This window comes from Lissotriton helveticus, chromosome 7, assembly GCF_964261635.1.
Source record: "Lissotriton helveticus chromosome 7, aLisHel1.1, whole genome shotgun sequence".
Lineage (NCBI taxonomy): Eukaryota > Metazoa > Chordata > Amphibia > Caudata > Salamandridae > Lissotriton > Lissotriton helveticus.
The window spans coordinates 805,984,829-806,010,558 of record NC_136068.1 but is presented as its reverse complement, the minus strand read 5'-3'; the positions used below and the strand labels follow the sequence as shown (position 1 = coordinate 806,010,558).

General features: G+C 43.9%; 1 protein-coding gene and 1 long non-coding RNA gene across 17 annotated transcripts in view; one reads left to right on the top strand and one right to left on the bottom strand.

Annotated features, from left to right (window-relative positions):
• MACROH2A1 (macroH2A.1 histone) overlaps positions 1-23,262 on the bottom strand; it is a 232,281-nt gene extending 209,019 nt beyond the window's left edge. For 4 of the 16 annotated variants that reach the window (XM_078653238.1, XM_078653255.1, XM_078653245.1 and 1 more), the window contains exons 1-2: positions 22,911-23,038; positions 752-857 (exon numbers count right to left, since the gene is read on the bottom strand). The gene's annotated coding sequence lies outside the window, so the exon portion shown is untranslated. Of the gene's footprint in view, positions 1-751; positions 858-22,910 lie in introns of all 16 variants that reach the window. The other 12 variants (XM_078653240.1, XM_078653247.1, XM_078653244.1 and 9 more) reach the window with 8 other exon arrangements.
• On the top strand, positions 18,699-22,960 carry LOC144769214 (uncharacterized). Its single transcript, XR_013598679.1, has 3 exons — positions 18,699-19,026; positions 19,077-20,251; positions 20,846-22,960. It is a non-coding gene; the product is annotated as an uncharacterized LOC144769214 (long non-coding RNA).
• Positions 23,263-25,730: the final 2,468 nt, after the last annotated feature.

Here is a 25,730-nt window from a genome sequence, read left to right as displayed (position 1 = left end):
AACCCCAGTAAGACCAAGTTAGAAACCAACAAAATTAATGGAAGTAGTACTTGGGACAATGCACTTTTGTGAACCATACCAAAAAATAAAACTAGCTGGTTATCAGGTATGTTCACATTTCCTGCTCACGATAGTTCCCAACTTAATTTTAAATCTCTGCCTATTTAAAAGATTTTAAAGTGAGTGACTGAGGTGGCCCTGCTCCTGAACTACTTCACATACCAGGTCCACATTTGGTTGTTGTTGATAGGGAGTCAAAGCCCACCTTCTGTACTGTGACAGATCTGCTATCAGGTTCCTCTGAGTCTATTTATAAATGAGCACAAGGAATTTTCATAAATGTGTGTGTTGTACAATCAGAAAGACCTCACCTGCTACAAGATATCCAGGGGTTGGGATATAGGTGAAGGCTTACAAGTTTGATGACATTTTGTTTAGCTGATAGTAACCAAAGAAAACAAGCAACATTAATCTTGTTTTGATACCTGTTCGCCGTATGAGCGGACAACTCGTTTAAACACAGACCTGTGTGCTAGCTACATCATGAACCAAGCACCATCAGCAACAGATTACGGTGAAGTTTAAAATACAGCTTCTAGTCATTACAAATGTTTTTAGGAAAATAAACCAAAACTATCACATGAGTAATAGCAAGAGAGCTGTTTAACAAGAATCCTCCTATGATATCAGGAAAGCATATGGACTGCTATTCAAGGGAAGACTTGCTCAAATTTTTAGATAAAGTTTCTACCTGGTGTCCGAAGAAGATCACAGCTGCTAGCGAGTTTGCGTAAAGCCAGCTGGAAATATCTCCTCCTGCTGGTTGTGATGATGTATCTGGCAGTGATTCTCGGGGTCTGAAAAAGAGGAAGAGGATACTGAGAAACTGGACATGCCAATAGTGAATCTGAGGACCTCAGATGTGGTGATACCATGATCTAAACTGTCTCAATGGTTATCCAAAATGTGATGGGTTCTAAACATCTCAGTGTTAAGATTATTTAATTTACTTAACATCCATGTAGGTTGGAATGGCCACACTTTGTATGGCCTTGGTATGTTAAGCCGTAATATGTAGATGATTTTTAAAGAGAATGTTGTGGCAGGAAGGGTGGGACCAAAGATGGAGGATCAATTGTCACGTCCTAGAGTTACCTAGCAGCTAAACTGGGAATGGATGTGCCTGAGACATTAGTGTGAAGTAGGCCGTACCCCTTCAGCAATACCTAGCTCACTGACTAAAAGGTACACATTATTTTGTTTGATCTGTTTGTGGTTATAGTGGTTGTATCCGAGTTGTCACTGGTCCCTAGGAAGGAGATCGTTGGGGAAGCAGATTGTTTAATTTTGTGCATCATAAGGTAGCACCTACATGAAGACGTTAGTGGGATATTGAATGGAGTTTAAGCTTTGATATCCTTGGCAGCGGCGGATGGTCGTTTGGAAAAAGGGGATAGAAATGCCTGCCCAGCATACTTATTTGGTTATTCCATTTCAGCTATCTAAACACATCAGCGACAAGGAGGACAGATATACTTCTTTAGAAGGAACATTAGGTGGGTGCCTTCTGTGACAGGTAAATGTTTATGTGCCAAATTTCGCCCAGCACGATTTTCTGGATATAGTGGCTGAGGCGGTAGCTCAGAGTCCAGAGTGTGATACGTTGCAGTGAAGATAATTTTAAATATGTTCTTAATACTGAACTAGACGGTCACTATTACCACCACTTAAGAAGACATAGGCAGCAATTAGATTCACATGATAGTTCATTAAATGGGGATTGGAGGATGCTTGGTCGAAGCTGTACCCAGCTGTGAGGGAATATTCCCACTATTCACATGTTCATATGCTGCACACGAGAATCGATCTGTTTCTTTGATGTGTGGAAGTGGAGTTAAGTGTTGGCCTCAGAATATATATTTACGACCACTGTCCCCTAAAATTTGTAATGGAGTTGGATGCTCGAATACCAGCATGTTGATGCAGCTTGCAGCACTCCGTGACGTACCATTGAGACTCTCTCCATACTGCAATCTTACATTATTTCATGGAGAACAAAAGGACCACTAGCGGATCTGAGTGCGTATGGGAAGCGTTCAAGGTCTCTATGAGGGGGTTGAGCAGGAGTATGCAACGTGAGCAGGAGTATGCAACGTGGAGTTACAAAAGTGTTGTAAAGGGAGATGGCTGCTGTGGAGAGTATGTTGCGTGTGTTTTGATATTAGAGGCTATGACCAATGAGACTAGGTGTCTATTGTTAACTCTGCAAAATACGGAACTGGTGGATAAGTAAGGGTGTCATAATTATAAAGCCAGGAAACATAGTGATGGTGATAACGCAGGAAAATGCTTGCCTAGTTGGCTAGTTCAGAGGGCACAACAGGATTTTTAGGAACCAGCAGTGGTCCATCCGTATGGCTTGACAGTCCACGCCACTTCCCCAACTTTTTCCAGACCAGAAGACTATCTGGACATGTGCTAAATGTGCAGGCTCCTGGCTGTCTGAGCTGAACTTTGACAGGCTGAGGATTTCACAGCACTATGGGTGTGACATCCTTAGCCTGGCAAAAGTGCCTTGAGGCCATCCCCCTCATGATGAGGGGGAAGCATCACCGATTGACTCAGACCTGGGCGCTTCAGTTATAAGCACCGAAGTGTCCAGGGCCGTACCTCAATCAGTGATACCTAGTCACAGAGTGGGCTGGGGTCAGTAGTCTCAATGACCCTATCCCACTCCGCAACTAGATCGGGACTGCTATCTTCCCTCATTGGCTGACTGTAGGTCTGACAATGAGGGAAGGTAGCAGTCCCAACCCCTGTGGGACCTCGGAGGCTTCCCTGTCCGAGCTACTGTTGAGGTAAGTTTTATGTGTTTGTTTTGTTTGATGCGTGCATGTATGAATGTATGTGTATTTATTAGTGAGTGTTGTGAATGGGTGTGTGTAGGTGTGTGTGAATGAATGGGTGTGAGTGAAGTGTATGGGTGTGTGTGAGGTGTATGTGAGGTTACCTGCCTCAATACCTGGTAAAATTACTGGCAGACACTATTAGGAAATGGAGACAATGCACTTGTGAACACTCAATTAGACATTAATGAAGCTTACCTAGGTTTTACTTCAGACTGTATGGACGCTATGGCACACCCTCTGCTGAATGTCAAAGAAGGTATATATGTAATACAGACCTTAATATAATTTCCCCTGATCAGGGAACCCTGCTAGAAGTATTGTTAGGGCGACAAGAAATTACACCAGTCCTGAAGGGCCAGTAAGAAGGAAAAACGTCTGGCAGCGATGGGTCACCGCAATAAAGTTACACTAGTTATGGGGCTATACTGATGCCCAACTGCTGGAGATGTTAAATAACTCAAGAGACAGGGGAGTGCTGCCCCCTCCATGAATGAAGCAATAATAATAATAACCCTATATAAACTAGGGAGAGATTCCTTGAGATGGATTCATACCACCCCTAATCCATGTTACATCTGCACTATAAAATATTAGCCAGACGGTTAGCAAACAGACTTTCTCCACTCCTGTCGGTTCTCATTTATCCCAATCAATTTCACTTGCTACTATACAGGCTCTCTGCAAACGAAATGTAAATAAATTATTTCACGAAGGAAAAAAGGTAGTATTATACCACTCAAGAAACAGAAGCTGATTCCGTGACATTTTGTAATGTACCTAGTTAAATAACACCTGGGACACAGAGTTTTTAATGCGTCGATGAAGCAACAGTGACGGGGGAAGTCATCAGTACAGAGAGGCCGTATTGTTGTAAGTGGCATGGCCTCGAATGTTAAAGAACCCCCATGCGCGTGCACACAAAGAGTGCTCTTCACACTCCATTGCTAAAGTCTGACTGACCAGACGAGAAACAAAACAAAACATTTATTACGAGATAGAATTATCTGCCTGCTCTTGTAACCTGTAACTCTACATATTTTAAATAGGAAGCCATTGTGCAGAACAGTTTGGGACCAGTTAACTGCTGTGGCATCTGTACTGGTGACAAAATTAAGTTATCATATGCACGGTCAGCAAAGGGAGTTCTATAGCTTCCCCTGCCTTTCTAGGTCCCACATATATTGAAGGAAATAGAACAAGATTGTTACTGCACTCAGCATCTTCTCCTCACCTCCAGTCCACTCAAAATATGAAAGAAGTAAAATGGAAGGCACGTACTAAACCAAACCACGTCACCTCACCTTGACTTTATTCCCATGGAATCAACAACACATCTCAAGGAAAGTGGAACTGAGCAGTTGCCACTGTTTCAACACATTCTGCCTTTCCCAATTCCACCAGAGACTAGGAACACAAGAGGGAATAAAGGTAATGTGCTTATGCTAAATAATATCTCAGTCGCTGGATAGTGGTGTTGAGTAGCACAGTGACTGCTCTCAGCGTTTGGGGGGGACAGGGTTTTAAGTGGGCCAGGTCCTGCCAGTGCTCGGCACCGGCAGTTCTAAAAAGCAGGTGCCGAAACGGGTCCCTATCGGGCTCTCCATTTTTGTCATCACCCTAGGTGATATATATATATATATATATATCTATATATCTCATTGCTCCAAACAACTTCTCTCTTTTCTCCAAAGAAATCAAAAGCACTCCAATCGGGTAGCGTAACAGATCTTTAATTCGCCAACAACAGTTCAAGTCAGACGCGTTTTGTTTCCTTCGTCAATGACTTTATTAAGATGTCCGACAGTTCGCTTGGATTGATTGGGCAAAAGCCCTGAAAGAGATTGCGAACCTAGAGGAAGAGATATCAAAAGAGACCGACAAAAGCAAAATGGAGGAGATGAGAGAGCAGATGAAGCAACGGCTGGCTAAATATGAACTGAAAATTCGGCAAAGGAAACAGGAGAAATTTGAAAGAGACAAACAGGATTACAGTCAAGGCAGGATCCTGATGTACGCTAAGAAATTTCATGGACCCCGCAGAGAACTAAAGAAAAAGAACATCGCTGCCCCACAAGAAAGAGTCGAGACCTTCGAGTCTGAAGTAACGGAGGGGGAACAATCTGGCGATGAAACACCAACAGGACAGAGCAATAAAGTGAAGACTCCTTTTCACTTGGAGTTCAACCTGATCCGCCAAACCTGGCTCAGAGGGGGAAACGCAAGCCACCCGAAAAAGAAGAAGAAGAACATGGTGCGGGCTGGAAGGGGAAGAAAAGCAGCCTTGGAATTCGCAAGAAGAGAAGACCCAGATGGTAGAGACCGTTGACAATCTTTCCATACTAAATTTGACAAACCGAGAATAAACAACAAAAGAAGAAGAAACACTCAAATTAGGACGCTGCTCAGAGACTGCAGGACCACCAGTGAGAGTCGGCTGCGGGGATCCGGCAAGAGAGAGAGACGCCAGCGGTTTGCAGCACGCGGATTGTGAAAGAGGCACCCAGAGGCGTACTATGCCCCGTTCAGGGAGATTTCAGTAGCAGCGGTTGAGTGAGCGGTCCCTACCTGATATCGAAGTATCTGCTGATATATTCCTAATTTACTTGCTGCCTTGCCCCTCCGATGGAGCTTGAAGCCTGAAAACCAAACTTTTCGTCCTTGGAGGGCAGCGGGTGAGAAAAGCTGCAGTCGGGCTGTGGTGTTCAAACGCGGCTGCCTTTGGTTTTTACCCACCGCAGTGCTCAATTTCTGCTGGGAGCTGCTCCGTGTCTGGCGGGCGCCTGAGCCCTCTCTCGCTGTTCCGCCTGGCGGTTGCTGTATTTGGTCCCCTTTGTGCCTTCGTAGACAGCTTGTGGCGTCAGTTTCCCCTATTCAGAGGGAGAGACTTTTTCCTGGAAGAAGAGCGCGGCCGGAGCACGGAGCTCCTTGATTAAGAGTAAAACCCATTCTCGTTCTCCGCCGAGCTGGATCAGCTGGAGTAACGGTTCACTGGAGCGGGAGTGCTCCGAACTGACTTTGCTGACTGAGCTGGTTGGGGTGTCTCAGATAGCGCTCCAGAGACTGCACCCTTAAACGCAGTAGGACTCATTATCTTCTGAGCCTTTATCCACGAATCGAACTTTGTTGGAGCATCTTGTTAATCCACTTGCCACCCATTTTCTGGGGAACAGCAGACCTGTTGGGCGCTCGGCTCTCGGGATCATTGTCACCTGGGCACCCGGTCCCCCCCCCCCGCCGCCTATCACTCGCGGCCGCCGAGCGGGGGGGACTACAGCCCCCACAATCCCTCGGAGTCCCGCCCACCTATGCCATTGGACGCTCCCGGAGGCGCACAAAAGTAGCTGTGCTCCTCCCGCGCCGCGTGAAGCCCGGGCAAAGGGCGGGCCGTCTGCGGCCGTCAGAGGCTGTAAGAGGATGGGCTGGGACGACCCTAACATCCACACCGCGGACAGTTTAAGTAACAACTCTAACTATATGTGTTTACGCCGTCTGTATACTGTTTTGTTTGTTTAAATCCCTTAAGGTTGGGCAAGGCTTTTCCACGTTTCTCTTTGCACTTAGTATGCACCATGACCTCGAAGGGAAAAACCGTATCGGCAGGAAGGGAAAACAGAGGAACATTGGATAATTATGTAATCAGGCCCTCCTCTGACCGGTCCTTGAACCATCTAGAAATGATAGCATTCCATTGCTTTTGCGGGATAGAACTTCCATAATAGACACAATCAGTGAACTAAGCATAATTGTTTCATCCACCATCTGTAACTCGCCACCAGTTGTTGTAACTCAAGCGGCCACGTCATCACCTCTAATAGAGACTGCTCAAAAAAGTGTTAAAAATTCCAAGCACACTCGTAACCAAGGTCCGCCACCAAAAAAACGGAGAAAGGAGGGGGGAGTGGAACACCGTTGAGGAAAAAAAGCAAAAACGCTACTGATAAACCCTCCAAAGGCCCTGCACCAAATGCACCTATGACACCGGTCCTGCCTATCTCTCAGCATCACCCAACTAAGGAAAACTCTAACCCTGATATAGTGGGTAGCATTGAACAAACAGTTGGGTCCCTCATCTTACCTTTAATTGAGAGGCTGAAGGGGATAGCTCTCCAGTTGGGGACCCTGGAACAGGCAGTTAGGGAAATTCAAGAAATAACAAAGGCACAATCAAAGCCTGTACCAGTACCCCCAATCACTGTTCCATCCTTACTTTCCACCACTCAAAAGGAAGGGGTTCACGCACCCTCAATTATTGTACCATCCCAAACTGCCCCTACCCTAATGGAAGGAGGAAAAACCAATAACAACACTAAGGCAAATCCATTAAAACTTAGTGCTCCAAACATACCTCGGCAAAAACCTTCCCTTAGGGTAAACAAGGTTCAGGAGGGAGGGAAATCTACTACCCCAGTTATTGTTCAAAACCAAGATGATAGGGGAGTTTCTGCTAAGGCAACACATCATAAGAGCCACCAGGTAGAACTGCCCCCAGAAGCGGTTCCGTACGTGGTGGTTCTAACAGGCGGCCCAACACTAGAGGAAGGCTAAAGAGAAAATTTCTCTCAGCTTAAAAACAAAGTTGTCTTCTGGCTCAAACACAACCGTCCCCTTCCCCCGCACATATATGGTGAAATTCTACATGTTAGGCGCCTTCCGTGGTTGGGCTGTAGAAGAAAAGATATAACGGGGGACACTATTATCATCAACTTTAGAGACCGTAGAGCTGTTAAACACATCCTAGATGATTTCCAGGATAATGGGAGTAACGGTATCACATCACATGAGCTAACCTATTTCTATCCTAGATCCATAACGGCAAACAAGCCCAATTCTAGGCCATTAACCAGCTATCATAATGAACGTCCTGTGCCCGTATATAATCGCCATTTGGCCCGTAGTAACTCCTATGATCAGTATCTCTGGTCTCACCCCATTCAGTTAAATAACAGATTTATTCCCTTGTCCGGACTAGATGAAAACGACTGACTGGTCACAACAGACCACCATTCAGGGTGTGTGTCTGGTACATTGTTTGATCCCAACAAAACAATTGTAAAGCCAAAAACTCAGTCTCTCCCTACTGGTACGGTTTTTGAACAACAAAAACCATTAATGGTGAGCGATCTTCCAACCCAATTAGACACGTCTATTATAAATGTGGATCCCTCTGTGCCTTACAACACCGGAACTATGGCCAGAGCCCAACCTGTTGTCTCTGATAATATGGTTACAGGAGATCTGGAAAAAGCCGAATCACATCTCAAACTGATTTTTTGGAATGTTGCAGGTCTGCGCACAAAGGTAGACCTTCCTTCATGGCTTTCTGGCATTAGACAATATAATATTCTATGTCTACAATAAACCTGGTTGACTGCCCCTATCCATTTGCAAGGCTATAAAACATTTAATTATTCCGCCCAACCTTCAGTTTGTGGCAGAGCAAAAGGTGGACTAGCAATATATATTTCCAATGAACTTCCAGTTGTAGGAATAAAAGAACTCATAAATGCCACAAACTTCCAGATCCTTAAATGAATACTCAGTAAATTTCATATGTACTATATAGTACATTTTTATAATAATTTACCCTCTCAAGACGTACTCCCAGTCCTGGAAACTATTTCCCTTTCTTTGATGGAGGAACGGCATAAACATCCCACTACTAGCGTAAATATAGTCTGGGGAGGGGATTTTAACTTAACTCTTTGTAAGGAAAGTGATTCCAATAAATGTGGAATTGTTTATGAGACGGGGTTAAACTTAACACATTTTCCACACACCATGACAGGGAACTGTTTAACTGAGATAATATTTAACCTGGACCTGGGTTTTGCAAACGAGCTTGTATCACCACCGGTTGCTTTCACACCCACGTTTAATGGCAGGGGTCTATCTAGCCTAATTGACTTTATCCTAGTCTCACAAAATATTAAAGACCAAATGTCTAGCTTTAGCACTGGAAATGATCCATTTAGCGATCATTTCCCTAATACAATGTCCATCATCATTCCTGTTACCCCTAAACGGCGCAGTATATCGACGCTACTAACGCAAGAAACACTAAGGGTGAATAAACTGAATGGATATACCATTAAGTGGGACAAAGTAGATCCCGCGGAAATTACAGCAAAAGCACTGAGACGCACCCTTCCGCAAGTAGAGGTGTGCCTCAGTCCATATTCCGCACCAGATCAAATATTGGCTAGCTTCTCTGCTATTACTAACGTAATTAAGAACGAACTTTCACGTAAAATTAAAGGCACCAAACAAACAAAAAAGGGCTGGTTTAACCCCAAAACCAGGAGAGCCCACTCCCTTTTAAAGAAAGCTCTGTCCAGTTCCGTTGGGGATAAAGATGAAGTAACAAGATTAAGAAAGACCTACAACCAGGAACTCGAACTCTGCAAGAAGGCTATTAAGAAGGGATTATGGGCGAAACTCCACCAGAGCTGCGCCCTCAAGGATTCTACCACTTTCTGGCAAATTGTAAGAACTCCCTTTTTAATTGACCAACAATCTATTCCCCGAATTGAGGTGGCAGTGGGCGAAGCAGCATGGGTTAGCCACTTCTCTAAAATTTTTGGTATTACAGAGGGTCCTATTCCACAGCCTATTACAGACTCTTTGGGGAAAAGTTATCCGCTAAACATCTCAAGCCCACCCCCAGGCGTTAACTTTGATCACGAGGAAGTAGTTACTGCACTTTTGGCATCCAAATGTGGAAAAGCCCCAGGTCCCGATGGGGTTCCAGTGGACCTTTTCAAATATAATTTAGAACTCTGGGCACCAATTCTTACTGGGTTTTCGAAGCAGCCACCAAAATAGGCCCAATTAAGTCATGGACAACCTCCATTTTGCTCCCCATCTTTAAGAAAGGTGACCGCAACAATCCTGCCTGCTATAGACCCATCTCCCTACTAGATGCAGTAGAAAAGGTGGCGGGTCGTCTAGTCCTCCAAAGACTCCAAAACTGGGCTGCAAGCAATCAAATAATATCCGACTTGCGGTACGGTTTTCGTGAGGGTTTGGGGACCGTGGACCAGGCACTAAACCTTTCATTGTTAACAGGAAAATATGTTGGGGCGAAAAAAGGGAGGTTGCACCTAGCTTACGTCGACCTGTCGGCAGCGTTCGACTGTGTCTCCCATAGCAAATTATGGAAAATTCTTTTGACTATGGGTGTTGACCCCCCCCTAGTGAACCTTATGCAAGACCTCCATTCAGGCGCTTCAGCTAAAGTAAGATATGGTCTGGGGGGGAAACTTACAACATCATTCGCTGTGGTCAGGAAGGGCTGTGTACTGGCTCCCTTCCTATTTAATCTCTACACAAATGGTTTGGAGGCCTCTATGTTAGAAGGGAGCCAGGACCTGCCCATGATAGATCGCCGTCCAATTCCCGCGTTGCTTTACGCAGAGGATGCGGTCATCATGGCCAGAACGCCCCGCCAATTGCAAATAGATATTGCAATTTTATGGCGAGTATAGACCTAAAAGTCAACATCAAGAAAACCTATGTTATGCACTTAGGGAAACGTTTAAAGCAACCAGGAGGTATTTATATTGATAACACCAAGTTGGAACATGCAAACTCCTACCCCTACCTAGGAATCCTGCTAGACAATAAGTCCAGCTGGCGTCCAGCCATTCAAGCCAGAAAAATGGCGTTCATAAGAGCCACTACAGCTCTTGTAACGTTTGCACAAAAACTGGGTCAGCACCCCACGCGGGAGTTTCTCCAGATTTACAGTGCAAAATGCTGTTCAGTGGCTACTTACGGGGCGGGGGTTTGGGGTTTTGTCACCACTGATGTCATCCAAAAAATAGAAAATGGGTTCATACGATACCTTCTGGCTGTTCCTAAAAGCTCTCCGGTATACGGCTGTCATTTGGAGTTAGGTTTGGAGCACATATCCGACATCATTGCCATCCAACCAATACTGCTATGGCACCGTATCTGGCAAACAAGTGAATGCAAATTGACCCGCTTCTTAATCACTGACTGTCTAGCCTTAGAAAACTGGAAAAACATTCCCTGGTTGGCATATGTTCACAATTTTCTGATGGATGCAAATCTAGAGCCCTTCTTTAAGACCCCCGAGACCATAGTCGAAGTACCCCGGAAAAATCTGAAAACTCTGAGCTTATCACACCTGCGTGAGCTCCGATTAACTAAGGAGATTTCCAAGCCCTCAAATCTTCATCTGCTGACAGTGCAAGCTTCATTTGGGATCCAGCCTTACTTATTGTTTATTATTAATGATTATGAAAAATATTTACTGACACGGTTCCGGTTTAACATCAACCATCGGCTACTCACTTTTCCTAAGATAAATGACTGGTCTTCAAACCTTACTCCCTGCCCTTGTGATGGGCAGTCTGAGCAATCACTTTTGCACATAGTTTTTTTCTGTAGCCTCTATGATTACCCACAAAGGCAGTGGATTATCCCCTTGGTAAAGCACATGGGCCTCGACCGCTACCGCCCAGCTCTTCTCGCCTTACAATGTTTAGACACCGAGTACAGCGTTAACTTCATAGTCTGTTTTTTAAAAGCATGCACTAAATATCGTAAATATTACGACTGATATCCTAAAAAGACTAACAACTGTTCGACGGTCTATCTTACCGTTGTTGTTTCACAAGTGTGCCCCTACGATATCTGTATATTACGGCGGTAGTAAATTGCTTCTGATTGTCCTGTATTTATTCTTGCTGCTATCGGTCAGAAACTTTTTTGCACTAGGCTCTTAATAATATTGTATCACCTATTTTCTTTTTATTACGTATGTATTAGTGTATAAAAATTCTCTTTTTCGATGTATACTATGCATTTTTATAATATTTTTAAATTCTTCTTTTTAAGAAAAAATTTACATTTTATTGACATTTGTGTACTTTTATGGATATAATTTTTGTATCCGAATAAAGTTTTATTGAATTGAAAGAGACGAACAGGATTACAGTCAAGGCAGAATCCTGACGTACGCTAAGAAATTTGATGGACCCCGCAGAGAACTAAAGAAAAAGAACATCGCTGCCCCACAAGAAAGAGTCGAGACCTTCGAGTCTGAAGTAACGGAGGGGGAACAATCTGGCGATGAAACACCAACAGGACAGAGCAATAAAGTGAAGACTCCTTTTCACTTGGAGTTCAACCTGATCCGCCAAACCTGGCTCAGAGGGGGAAACGCAAGCCACCCGAAAAAGAAGAAGAACTTGATGCGGGGCTGAAAGGGGAAGGGGAAGAAAAGCAGCCTCTGGAAGTCGCAAGAAGAGAGGACCCAGATGGTAGAGACCGTTGACAATCTTTCCATACTAAGGGGCCGATTATGATGGCGGACGGACCTGAGTCCGTCCGCCACCATAGAGAAGGAGGGACCGTCCGTGTAAAGGCATCTTTCTGCAGACATCCTAATATGGCTGGCGGTGTCTGATAGACACCGCCAGCCATGTTAATGCTTTTCCGCCGCGGGCGGAATCCGCCCGCGGCGGAAAAGCGGAGGACAGATAGTAAGACCCACCAGCCATCCTAATATGGCGGTGGGTCTTTCAAGGCTCAGCGGCGGATTTCCCGCATCCTCCGGGCTGGCGGTGGCTTCCGCCGGCCCGGTGGATGCGGGAAATCCGCAATCGTAATAGGCCCCTAAATTTGACAAACCGAGAATAAACAACAAAAGAAGAAGAAACACTCAAATTAGGACTCACATTCTGCCCTAATAACAGACTGGAATTCACTCAAACCAGGATTGACCTGTTTAAGTTCATCAGAAAGATCAAGCTACACAAATTCTTCAAATTGAAGCCCTCTATTACAGAGGCCAGACAATTGAAAACTAAATATCAATTGAAGGACACTGATATCCTTGCTGCACAGGACCTGGACATGCTTGAAATGTTGGAAGAACTACGCACTGAACAGGTCCTTGATGACATTGGACGGTCCGATATGGGTCAAAAAACAAGAAGAATAGGGGTTGAACAAGCGGCACCAGTAACTAGCTTCAAACCCATGTCACAATTTAATCCACAGATGCCCTAGGACGCCATAGATTCTTTCTCTGAGGCAATCTTGCGGGATTTGTTAAAATTTCGTCACACTTGTACCAATCGGAAAACCAAACTTAGGAAGAACCTAAACAAAGATCAGGAAACCCTGCTGCATTATCTCAGCAAAAATAATGGAATCATTTGCAAGCCTTCTGATAAAGACGGTAATATCGTGCTGTTGACCAGGGAGCACTATTGCAGAGAATATCTGCGTCAGCTGAACGACACACCATACTATGAGAAGACCACAAAAGAAAAGTATCAGGAGAGCATCATGGAATACCATCAACTTATCAGCAAATGGCGTGATAAACTACTAGTAGATACCAACAAATTTCTCTTCCTACGAAATAGTGACCCTATCGTACCCACTTTTTATCAACTCCCCAAAATACACAAGGACCTAAAGGATCCCCTGTGGAGGCCGATTGTTTCATCCATGGGAGGACTAACTGAAAACATGTCCATATACATGGATTCTTTTCTTTTTCAAATGGTATCACGATTAACTTCTTATGTTAAAGATACCAAGGACTTCATCATTAAAATAGACAGTATACAATGGGATCCCACATTTGCGCTGATAACTCCGGACATAACCAGCCTGTACACGTCTATTAATCACAGGCAGGGCATCGATGCAATTAACTATTTTTTTAACAAAAGACTTATGAAGTTCCTTGAACATAATACCATGCTGACAGAGCTTCCTGAATTCTGCTTGTCTCATAATATTTTCTTATTCCAGGAACAACTGTATAGACAAATCTACAGCACGGCGATGGGCACTTGCTTCGCCCCCAGCTATGCAAACTTGCCGATAGTCGGGCGGAATATGTGGTTACCTGGCATCGATATATCGATGACCTCTTCCTTGTGTGGAGGGGGTCAATGGAGCAAGCCAAAGAGTTTATTGAGGAACTAAATGAGAATAACCTCAATCTTAGATTCACCTATGAGGCAAGCACTGAAACAGTTAACTATCTGTATGTGAGGGTTTACATCAAAGAAGGGTTGGTACAGACAGAATTATTTAGGAATCCGACCGCCGGCAATTCTATTTTGCATACCGACAGCAACCACCCACCCCAACTGATTAAAAGTATCCCGGTAAAAAACGTATTTGCTCTGACACAGCAGACTTTCAAAGGGCTGCAACCAGCTGCCTCTCTAGGTTTAGAGCGAGGGGTTATAATCAAACTTTGTTGGACAGCGCCTTAAAACGGGTCCAAAAAAATCCAAAAAAAACCTCGAACAGACCTACTGAAAGATAAGAACATTAGCATCACAGATGACAAAGCAGCTGATACAGGAAAAGGGCAGTTTCGGATGATAACTACCTATTCCGATGACGCCAACAAACTCAGGAGTATACTAAAGAGAAATTGGAATATACTCCAAACAGATTCAGTAATAGGCAAAGACATCCCAGGAATACCCCTTATCACTTTTCGTAAGGCGAGGTCTATCAAGGATACTTTAGCCCAGAGTCATCTTTCCCCTATCACGTCCACCAGTGGTACACTGAAAGGATTCTTTCCCTGTGGGAAATGTAGACCGTGTGCTAGCAGTAAGAGGGTCTTAAACTATAATATTCCGGGTCTAAAGACACCGAAAACCATCAGTAAATTCATTACCTGTTCCACATCGCACGTGGTATATTGTTTAGTGTGTCCCTGTGGACTGAGGTACATAGGGATCACTATCCATAGTGTGAAGGCGCGCATTTTAGAACATCAACGAGCCATAACCAATAAGGATGTAAACTATCCCGTGGCCAGGCATTTCGCCCAGAAACATCAAAGCAACAGGGATCTGTTGCAATATTTTGGGCTTGATTGCGTACCGATTAACCCTAGAGGAGGGGACAGGGTCTCTAGACTACGTAGATTAGAATCACGCACCATAATTGACCTACAGACTAAGATGCCAGGGGGACTGAATCGAGGGGAAGAATTAGCAGTGCGCCTAGGTAGGTGAATTTTCCTAAAGTCCTCATACTCTAGGTAAGTTATCCGTATAACATTAACTGTAAATTGAATCATGCAATATATTTTTTGAAACTCCAAGAATATTCGGATTAATTGATATTATCTGTCTGATATTCTGCTTAAACGATGTCTCTTCTACATTGGTTATGGATATAATTACCCCTCACTGTATATATGTGCAAAAATTAGGGAACTTTCGCTTGTATTTCTTTTTCTTTTAGTACAGTTCTAATAGCTGCATAACCACTAATAGCCGATTCACTGCATTATTTGTACATATGGCATGTCGATATCCACCAATCAGCTTTGAAGATTTCCGGCAACCGAATCACGTGGTATTATGCCGTATGTGCAGCGAAACCCGTAATATCTGAGGTTCGGTCCATGAAATATGAGTTACATGGGATATTTACCTTATATATGCGATCATAATATTATGAGTCTGCATTTATACACTTTATACATTTTACCAGCCGATATACGATCGTCACTCGGTTATGATGGCATACGTGTTACTTAGTTTGCGACATTTGCCACTAATGTACTAATGAAATTGCTGCCTATATGATGTGAAATATGTTGAACTGTGGCATTGGGGTATGAACGCCCTATTGTAAAACACTTGAATATAATGTGTTAAGATGGCCGACAGTTTTCTGAACTTATGTGGAGTTCCCTTACCGTCATCGAGTATGTTGCTTAGGGGGCGGCAAAACAGTTTAAATAACGTCCTCGCAGCGCAGAATATGGACACTGACGAAGGAAACGAAACGCGTCTGTCTTGCACTGTTGTTGGCGAATTAAAGATCTGCTACGCTACCCGAATGGAGTGCTTTTGACTTCTTTGGAGAAAAGAGGGAAGTTGTTTGGAGCATTGATTTGTGTTGTGGGGCACCACCACAGAAAGCACCCGCCTACGAGTGCACCGGCTTGTGGTGCAAGTGGAGCTGGAATATATATATGTAATATATATATATATATTTTTTTTAACTCTGCAGCAGTACCACCTTTTACTGTCTGTGATGTAACTTCAAAGAGCCTGGTTATAGTTATTTCACAGTCTCATCATTTTAGAACTGAAGCATTTTCAATATTATGTACAACGAAGCCATAGTTGTTGCTTTTCTTTTTTTTATCTTGTGCAACTAACAGCCATTGACAAAGCCAATAACCCTGGCTTGTTGTAGGTGTAATGTTACTTATTTTATTATATATCTGGATGCAATGACAGAAGCAGCAAAATACCAGTCGGGCGGTACACTAGGCTAAACACAAGATTTGTAGCATGTGTTTTTGAGCCACGCCCATAATTACATCGGGCACGCCCCTTTGAGAGACCCTTCAGTATTTCTTCCCACTTAAAGCCCTGGGGAGGGAGCAGGGAAGTGGAAAGAAACAAGACGTCCTATTCTTAATTTGAATTGGACTGAGATGAATGAAACTAATGGAGGTGTGGGAATATGGAAGAAGACCTTGCATTACTTTTACTATATTTCAAAGAAGGAGTGGCAAGTACAGGGAGATGGGCATGGTGCATTCAAGGATGTCTTATGACACCTGCTTTCCGCAATTACTTTGCCTGTTCATGGTTATGAGGTGGAGACAATGAAAGCCAATATGTGACACCACATTTCTAATTATCGGAAAGTTTATTTTCCTTCCACATAGGGGTACCAAAACACTCAGGCTTCACTCTTGTCGTTCGTACTCTAGAATATGCCTTGGAAGTAACCTGTGTAAAAAGAAAACATATTTGTGCACTTTTGCTCCTATACAAACACTCATATGTATATAAGGAGCAAATTACCTATCCTTGGCCTCAACAACAAATCTAGATAAAGCGTTGTAATGATTTGCACCTAACTCCTTGGCCTCCCCAACAGGCAATTATCAGAATAGCTGGGATTTTAATGGTTAGAAAATATTAAAGCTCTCATACTGAAGTTTATGCCCGGTGAAAACACATACATGTTTACCACTTTTCTTTCAGCTTTTGGTCATGCAGCTGCTGACATGTTTGTCGAACAAAAGTACCTCAGGTGTCAACCCTCTAATTAGAAGACCCCTCCGAAACTCCGTCAGGAATGAAAAGCGTTGGGATTACAAAGGTAAACACCTGCTCTCCACACCCTGCTGCTGAGCAACAAGCTAACAACAGCGCCGTGCAGGCCTAAAATGGAAGACTAATTGGTGACTCTGCAAACCCGACCGTTTACGTCTCAAAACGTGGTTTTGTCACCATCCTACGAACTATACTTATAACACAAGCACACATTTTCGTACCATGTTCACAGAAAAACGAAACATGCGACTACTATATAAAATTAATCGAACAATATATCGCCCTCTATCTTCGTATCCTTATAACGGACGGTGTGAAGGAATATAATTGTCCGTGGAAATCAAAACTTCTACATAAGGGGGTTTCAATAAATCATTCAGGCTTAAAATGTATAGGAGGCACTCCTTGTAAGGTCGCTAAAAAAGAGGAAATGTATAAATTAAAATAACAGTTTTTGTTTGAAGATCCTTTTGAAAACATACATAACGACGTGCTAACTGAAATTGTTAATAATTTCTTTCAAGCATACAGCTTTAGTTGTCTATATTGCTGTTGTTTGTCCTCCAAGCCGGGTCTGGTGGCTCAGTGGACTAATGCATTCACTACAGGAGCCTGTGTTAGACCTCATGGTCACAGGTTCAAATCCCACTCAGGCTTTCATCCATCTGAGGTCGATAAAATGAGTACCAATGAGTTGGGTAACAATAAACATCTGTTATTCAGCGCCAAGATACCTCCGGGTGAACGTGTGCTTTTAAAATACACGTTATATTACGTTATGTAATGCACAGTGAAACACTTTAGGAGAACATGAAAACAGAAAGGAGACCTTCCTTACTTGGAAACCATAATCATATGCTGTACTATGAAGCCATCAATGAATTGCTACCTGGATGAACACGAGGTCTAATTGCCCAGTCTTGGTAGTTTAAATAAAAGTTGCATTGGAGAAGCAATAGAACTGAATAGGAAGTTACTTAGGCAAGATTGTACATACTAGTTTGTGTGTAGGCTGGAGATCTAGCCTTAACCTTTTCAGTTGACGATGATCTATCAATAAACATGCTTGATGGGTGCCTTGCATACATTGGGCAGCAGAGAATCAGATCCCATTTAAAACAGAGGCAGTGAGGAAAAGATGTGCCTTTGATGCTGTGCGACTCTTCAGGACGTGCGTCCCATCTTATATGTATAAGAGTGAACTCCAATGGGTAGAGCCATGTACGCAAAGTGATCTGATTCTTACTCATTCTGATTTTGTTATGCTTAAGAACTGATATTTGCCCAATGAGTAGGGAGCACATTCATAAGCAGGGCGGTGTGGTAGGGATAGAACACCTAACTGAGGGAGCTCATGAATAGCTGTGCAGGTGAAATATTATCAAACTCCATTATGTGAGGCACCCAGAACAGAGGGTGACAAAGGAGGGCAGCAAGACGTTCCCCAATGTTTACTGGGGTAATTTTTCTGGGGACATTGTTGAAACTTTGAATGGTAATCATCAATAAAGCCATTGTATTCCAAGTGTAATTAAAGCTCAGATAAACCACCATTTTAATTCCCCCCCCCCTTAACACAGTGGACCTGGCATAAAGTAAGTAGATGGGCATGACCTCTGGATCGGCATTCCATTTTTTGTTCAAAATGTGAGAGACTGTATGCGCGTATGTAATCAAGTATTTATGACCTGGGTTAGGTGGTACAACGGATGGGGTCATGGTGGTAACCCTTGCAGTGAAGATGTCTACTTCTTGAATAACAAACATTAATTTTGTGATCTCTACAAACATTACAGTTACAGGTTGAAAGTGGGACAGAAGTGGGCAGTGGCACTATGATTCAATCAAGGTTCATAATGAGAGCTGGTTGACATCATGCATGCCAAGACTGATTAGACTTTGCCATGAAGAAAGAAACCATGTTACCACATAGAATAAGGGAACAAGCTATTACAGATGGGGCAGGTTGAATGGCATCAACTCCTTGTTGACTTGAGTTTGATTTTTGATTTTGATTTGTAAAGCGCGTAGCTACCCAGGGGCGTCCCAGCGCTGATATCTTCTTGAGTGTATTTACTTGCCATGCAAAGTGTAAACTGCAGAGAATGAAGTGCCATAGCAAAGTCATCAACAAGATCGGGAATCGCAGTACTTCAAGCCAACCCAGGAACCCCCATCAGACGCTGAAATTAATAGAGCCAACATGGGGATCATGACTGGAGCAACTCCATGGTGTCCAATTGAGGTGTCACATTTCAGTGTTTCCATTATTGAAGTCATAGAGCCCCTCTTTCTGTTCCTGATATTTTCTTATAGACATACTGATCCTGCTGATCACTATATTGTGACAATTGGTCTAAGAGCATTCTAACACTGCCAAGGGTGCGAAATAAAGATGCAACAATATTGCTGAGGCAATGCGACATATATCCAGGTAAGATTTTGCTACATTAGTGACTCGTAAATTCAAGCCCCAAGGAACAAGAGCATGAGATGTCCAATCCAAACATGCCTACATCATCTGTCAAGTCCCACTTCACATACTACAATAGGACTTCAAAAATCTACTCACACTCGTGTTAGTCAGAATGTATAAAGCAAGCTATTTGTAGGACCTATTGGCCCCCTTTCGGCAAGAGAACTTGAGCTGGCAACAACCGGTTTTCAGTTTATTCAGAAAGTGAATGAGCAATAAGGAAGCCTTTAAATCTTGCTTTCATCTTGTCACAATTCTTGTGTCATCAAAGACTGAGGTCAAATGTCAGCTTACATTTTCTAACATATTGCTGATTATTTTATCCTGGAAATGTGTGTTTACTTTTCTTTCTCGCACTGCAAAGTTAAAGGATTTAATACAGTGAACTGTCTTACAATCATGCGGAGGTACAGGGACTGTGAAATTAAAGGTTGTAGAATGTCATTTATTTCTTTTTTTAAATCATTTAAATATCTTGTAAATTACTGTAGGAATTTTCAAAATATGTCAGCAGTTAGAAAATCATATTTTTTACCATAATTCAGAAGTGTGAGGGAAACAAAGATTTTAATATCAGAACACTTTGCTAGGTAAATAATAAATATATGCTGAAACCCGATTTCCACACATTACTATTTGTACACTATATAATTTTATCAGTAAAACTGCATGTCAGTGGGAATGTTTGTGGCAAGTTCAATGGAAAATGTGCTGTCTGTAAATGACAGTGCTCAAGCACATAATACTTAAGTAAAATATTTTAAAATGTAAAAATGTAAATTGATACTTGTATAGCGCACTACTCACCCGCAAGGGTCTCAAGGCGCTTGTACAAGTACCGCTGTGGAACCCATCCTGGCTTTCCCTGTGAGGTGTCCACTCCTGGGCACCCCCAAGGTGGAGGCCAGGCATCCTTAGCGTTGTGGGGGCCGTTGTGGAGATTAAGCAAGCTATTGCCCAGAGTTGCAGAGTGGGACTCCATGATTGGAATAGGCACCGAGGCGAGAATTATCAGGTCCGTGGAATTTTTTAGCTCAAGACCCGCGGAGGTGGGGAATTGAACCCTGGTCCCGGGCTAGACCTTTGCATCAGGGTCTGCCGCACCCCAAGGTGGAGGCCAGGCATCCTTAGCGTTGTGGGGGCCGTTGTGGAGATTAAGCAAGCTATTGCCCAGAGTTGCAGAGTGGGACTCCATGATTGGAATAGGCACCGAGGCGAGAATTATCAGGTCCGTGGAATTTTTGAGCTCAAGACCCGCGGAGGTGGGGAATTGAACCCTGGTCTAGACCTTTGCATCAGGGTCTGCCGCTCTAACCATTGAGCCACACTTCTCCCTCTAACCATTGAGCCTCTTTTACTAGAAGTTAAAGTTGTTAAACATAAACTGAGAAACATTCCATCATGACAGTGCTATTAATGAACTAAGAGGAAAGTCAGGAGTCATGTGTACCCTATATGAGTGGGCTAGATTCGTATTACATGTAGCAAAGGTTTAGTCTATTAAATCAAACAAAATATTTTTTGTACACGCTGAAGTGACATATTTGAAGGTACTCTCATATATGATAATAAACAAAAAATGTGACTAAGAAATAAAATATTTGCCTTGGATCACACAATTTGAGACCAGTGCACGAGTCAAGCACTTTACAGTTAGGTTGAGTAGATTATTTAAGTCACCAGATATGCAGGTCTGGTAAAATGTTATGATTTTTCAAGGCCTGTGTGACAATAGATGTATTCTGCTTTCCACTTTTTAGAGTGCGGAAAAAGGAGGGCAATTTTTAACAATGTCGACTTCTACTCACTGGGGCAACCTACTTGGTGGCAGAAGGTCTCAAGGCAATTTTAGATTTATAAAAAGTCTTAAACCCTGTTTCTTCTCCCTGAAATTTAGTATTTAAAGTTCCTTCCATTTATCTAACCCAACTAATTAATGACAAATTGGCATTCAAATTCCAAAGAACAACCATTAATATTACAAAGTAGCACGTTAATGTGTCTAGGTTACGGTTCCAATTAACAGGGTCAACAGTGGAAGGGCATAAATTACATTTAGTTCCAGGAGACTAAAGGGCAACTAGGAAAAGGCAGCATGAACATTTATCAGTGTTGGTGATCATGGGGCGAATGTAAAAAAAAATGCATATCTATCAAAAGAGGCTTGAAAGGATATTATTCCTAAGTGTTGAGATTAAGTGATGTTGTGGGACATGGCACGACTGATACGGTTTGTTTAACTTTTCTACTCTTCTCCACAATATGCATCTGTCTAGACTCAAACATGAAGCCCAAAGTCAGGAATTTCTGAGAGAAGGTAATATAGCTTTCTGCTGGGCTCAGAACCCAACTGCAACACAGCCCCACTCCACTCTCTGGCGACAAGCACCCATTTTCAATCTAGATGTTTCCTGAAAAAAATGAGATACATCCTAAATGAGGTCACTGCTACCGTGCTGTGTACACCAGTGCCAGGTTGGAACAGCACATTGCTGGCAAATATTGATGTAATGACCATCAATCGCTAAATACAGCAGATGGATAAAATTTCTCGGTCACCCGTTTCTTTGATACTTCACCATTCCCCTTGTTCAGCAAGTCTAACATTGAGGGTACAAGAACGGCCGTTCTGAAAAAAGATTATACCCATTGGTGACAGATGCCTATCAAGAAGTGTCTGTATACGACTGCTAAAAGGGACCAGGTCTGCATCGGAAGCATAGAGCCCACTTCAATATTATTTGGCAACAAATTAAATGAATAATTTATACCAACATCGGTATTTCAAAAGCACCTTCAGCCAAGGGTGCTGCATGACCAAAGACTGTTCTTAATTGTAGATCGACCCTTTAATGCTCTGCTGACCAAAGAATCTAGTAAGCAACGATGCTACGAACTGTTAAATAACACGTAATTTCTTGATTAAATACACTCATCAAACACCTATTGAATTTGGTATGGTATCTATCGTACTTCTGTTATTTAAACCAGCAGAAAGAGAAAAAGCCCCAGGCCCATTCATTCACACACACCCTATTTGCAGCCCTGAACTTTGTCCAGTATCGAGGCAATCTGCTGCATGCACGGGCATGCACAGGAAACGCCCACCACCCTTCATCGGCAGCTCCAACCTGCGTCTAATTCTAAGGCGAGTCCCCTTTAAGAAAAAGACGCATTTTCAACCCAAAAAATATATGTAATTTTATTTTGCTTTTTGTACAATCAGATGACAGGTAGATTTAACCTTCACGAATCACAAAACGATTCAACCTGCTTAAAACATACCACTCAGCAATTACTACAAATTAAGCAACGCCGTTTAAGCCCTTAAATAAGATACTTGAAAAAAAAATGTATGCATCAATAATGCGCTCAAGTGAACTGTGAACCCCACGGAAGAACACAACGCGCATGCCAATCACTTACAGTGCCGCTTACATCAATATGTCTACTGTCTTTCTTCTCTGCCCTCGTATGAACTGGAACGACTAGGTTGAGTCTGTCATCCCACAATCCTTAGCGAAAATCGTCACATCCCCTCCCGCCTCTACCTTGGCAGCCGGTCAAGGAAAGGCGTAAAGAGCTATGTTTAATTAGCAGGAAGGCATAGACCGTGTGCGTTGTGAACGCAAACAGGCGCTTGACTGAACACGAGATATTTCATGGCCGTTCCTCCAGTAATGTTTTCAGCCTAAATGCAATGCTTTCTTATCCATTTCAATGTTTTTCTTCCTAGTCCGTAAGCAGACCTGTCAACCTTAGCAACATCTTACCGTGTGAGGAGGGGCGGGGCCTCGTGACGAAAACTACCTACGAAGCACTTTAGCCCCCCACACCGCCCCCGAAAAAAAAAATATACTGAGGCAGGTGTTGATGTCATGAGGTGTTATCACACCACTTAATAGACGTGGGCAGTTTAAAGCCTCGGGTAATGCGCTGAAATCGACTCTGCGTGCCACTGCGTGATAAGGCGCCTCACCGGGTGATCGGTAGCCAATATCGTGTGATACACGGTGGCATCCTGCGAGTTGGCAGTTAAGCACATAGGAGGAGCGGGAGATAAGAACTCTTTCATTGGCAGCGTTAGCACAATGCTCTCCTGGTGCGGAATTACTTTTAACTGTGGTGTTTTCAAAAGCATTCAGTAGCAGGGCCGGCCTAAGGCATGCAGTTCTGTCAAGCGTCACGCAACACGCGTGACGCCCACGCATTTCAGTTCGGTGATCCGCATCACCGCACTGAAATTAAATGTCACGCATTTTCGCCCTGCCAGGCGAGCCAACGCCGCCTGCCACTGTGCCCGTCACCGTGGCTCTCTCTGCTGCTCGAGGTGCGCCTTGCCGCCTGTGCCCCGAAACAGTTAACAGCCTGGCAGCAGACTGCGCAGCTCTCTGAGAGCCGGCGCGCTACAAATGTATCGACTGGGCCGGGGGGATTGTTAACGGATGTGACCTCATCACGTCCCGGCTGCCTGCAGAGGAAGTGAGGTCCCTGGTCCTTAGAATCGGCGGGGGACTCGAGAGAGTTGAGTGCCTGAGCCTCCTAACGTTTGACTTAAGTCTGTGGAGCCTGCCGCTTCTCGCACCTCTGTTGTGCTGCCCTCTTGTCAAAGAGCCGCTTGCCTGCTCCGGAACAGAGTTGGAGGACCACGGTCAGTGCTGGGCAAAAGGGTTAAGTGGTGCCTGCAGCCTCTGTTGATTCTGCACGAATCCGGACAGACCGGACCACGGATGATGCAGCCAGTCGAGTTTAGGGCCTGCAGACTCTCATGCGCTGGTCGGGTTCCGTGCTTCACTAGAGACTGCCATTGACATGAATATCCGGCTCCTGAAGCGCACGGCACAGACTCCCGGCTGAACCACGGTAGGAAGTGCGCTTCGGCGCTCGTTTTCAAAGTCTGCCCTTATTTTGGTCCTGATATGGGGCATATAGAGGTCGCGCTCACTGACACAGAGGTTTTTAAATTCCTGCAGGCCCTGCACCGCCCGCCTGCCTCAGCACCCTTTCCCTCCCAGGCAGATTGCCGTGGCTTGGCACCCGCAGGAGAGAGGCCCCCCTCGCTCCAGGGGCCCCCTCACTCAGCAAGCCTCTTTTACTATTCATTCTGAATTTAATTATGTGCACGCCCGCCACTCGGCCCCTTATAATAAATTAAATGGTACGCACGCATGGAAGAGGCTGTCCGAGGACGGCCCAGGTTGTAAGCGCCTCTCAGCACTGCAACTGTGCCCCTGTGTATGTCGTGTGGTCTAACGCGTTGGTAAATATCTAGAAATACATATTCCTGAAAAGCAATCGCTATATGTTTGTATGCAGATCTGTTTAAAACGTCGTTTGTTGGATTTAATTGGGACATAAATGTGAAAACAAAAGCAGTTGTTTTCAATGACTTAAGAAAGGAGGCAGGTTATTTTACACATTTCTCACCGCCTGCATGCAGGTGGTAAACAACTATTGCATTAAATCAGTCACTAGTGTGGAGGGACTACAGTGCATGTAACTCTGCATTATGATATCATACGGGCTTCCTTGCCTGCTGAAGCATCGCCTGTTTGCATTTCTGTTATTTTTTCAAGTGACAGAGACCGAGTCAGTGGAGTGAAATCACGTGTTGTGAAGACCCCATGTAACACTTCGGCCTTGTGTGGTGCCTGTGAAAGACCAATACTAAAAGACTGGGACAGAGTCAGCTGTTCAGCCTGGCAATTAGATTCTCTGCGCCCAAAACCATAATCTGGCTATAGAAAACGAGCTAAAACAGCTTGTCTGGAGTCACAGTGCAGAGAATAATTCCGACAAATGGGTGCTAACATTTTAATTTGAAAAATAGGGTTTGCAGAGCCACTGCACTTTGTTACTAAGATAATGCTGAAGCGTAGTCCATTTGCATTTCTGGAATTTTTTTCATGGCTCGGGCACATTATATGTTAATTTACTCTCCATATGGCAGGCCCGAGATTGGCAGCTGCCTGCAGCCAGTGGGGTGCCAGTCCGGTCATGACTCAGAAGTTCTGCATTGATATGGCTGCAGGCGTGGCTCCTGGTAGAGGCCCAGGCTGTGACAAGTGTGTGTGTTTACATTCTGGCCACCTTAAGGTAGCGGTAATTTTGGCTATGTTGTATGGGTGATTATTGCGCCGGCCTCAGCCTGTGAGGATAATGGAAAAAGGTGCTCAGCCTGACTGCCTGCGAGTCAGCTGACACTGTGTGACAGGCAGCTGAGATACCTGGATCCCTGTGTAACTT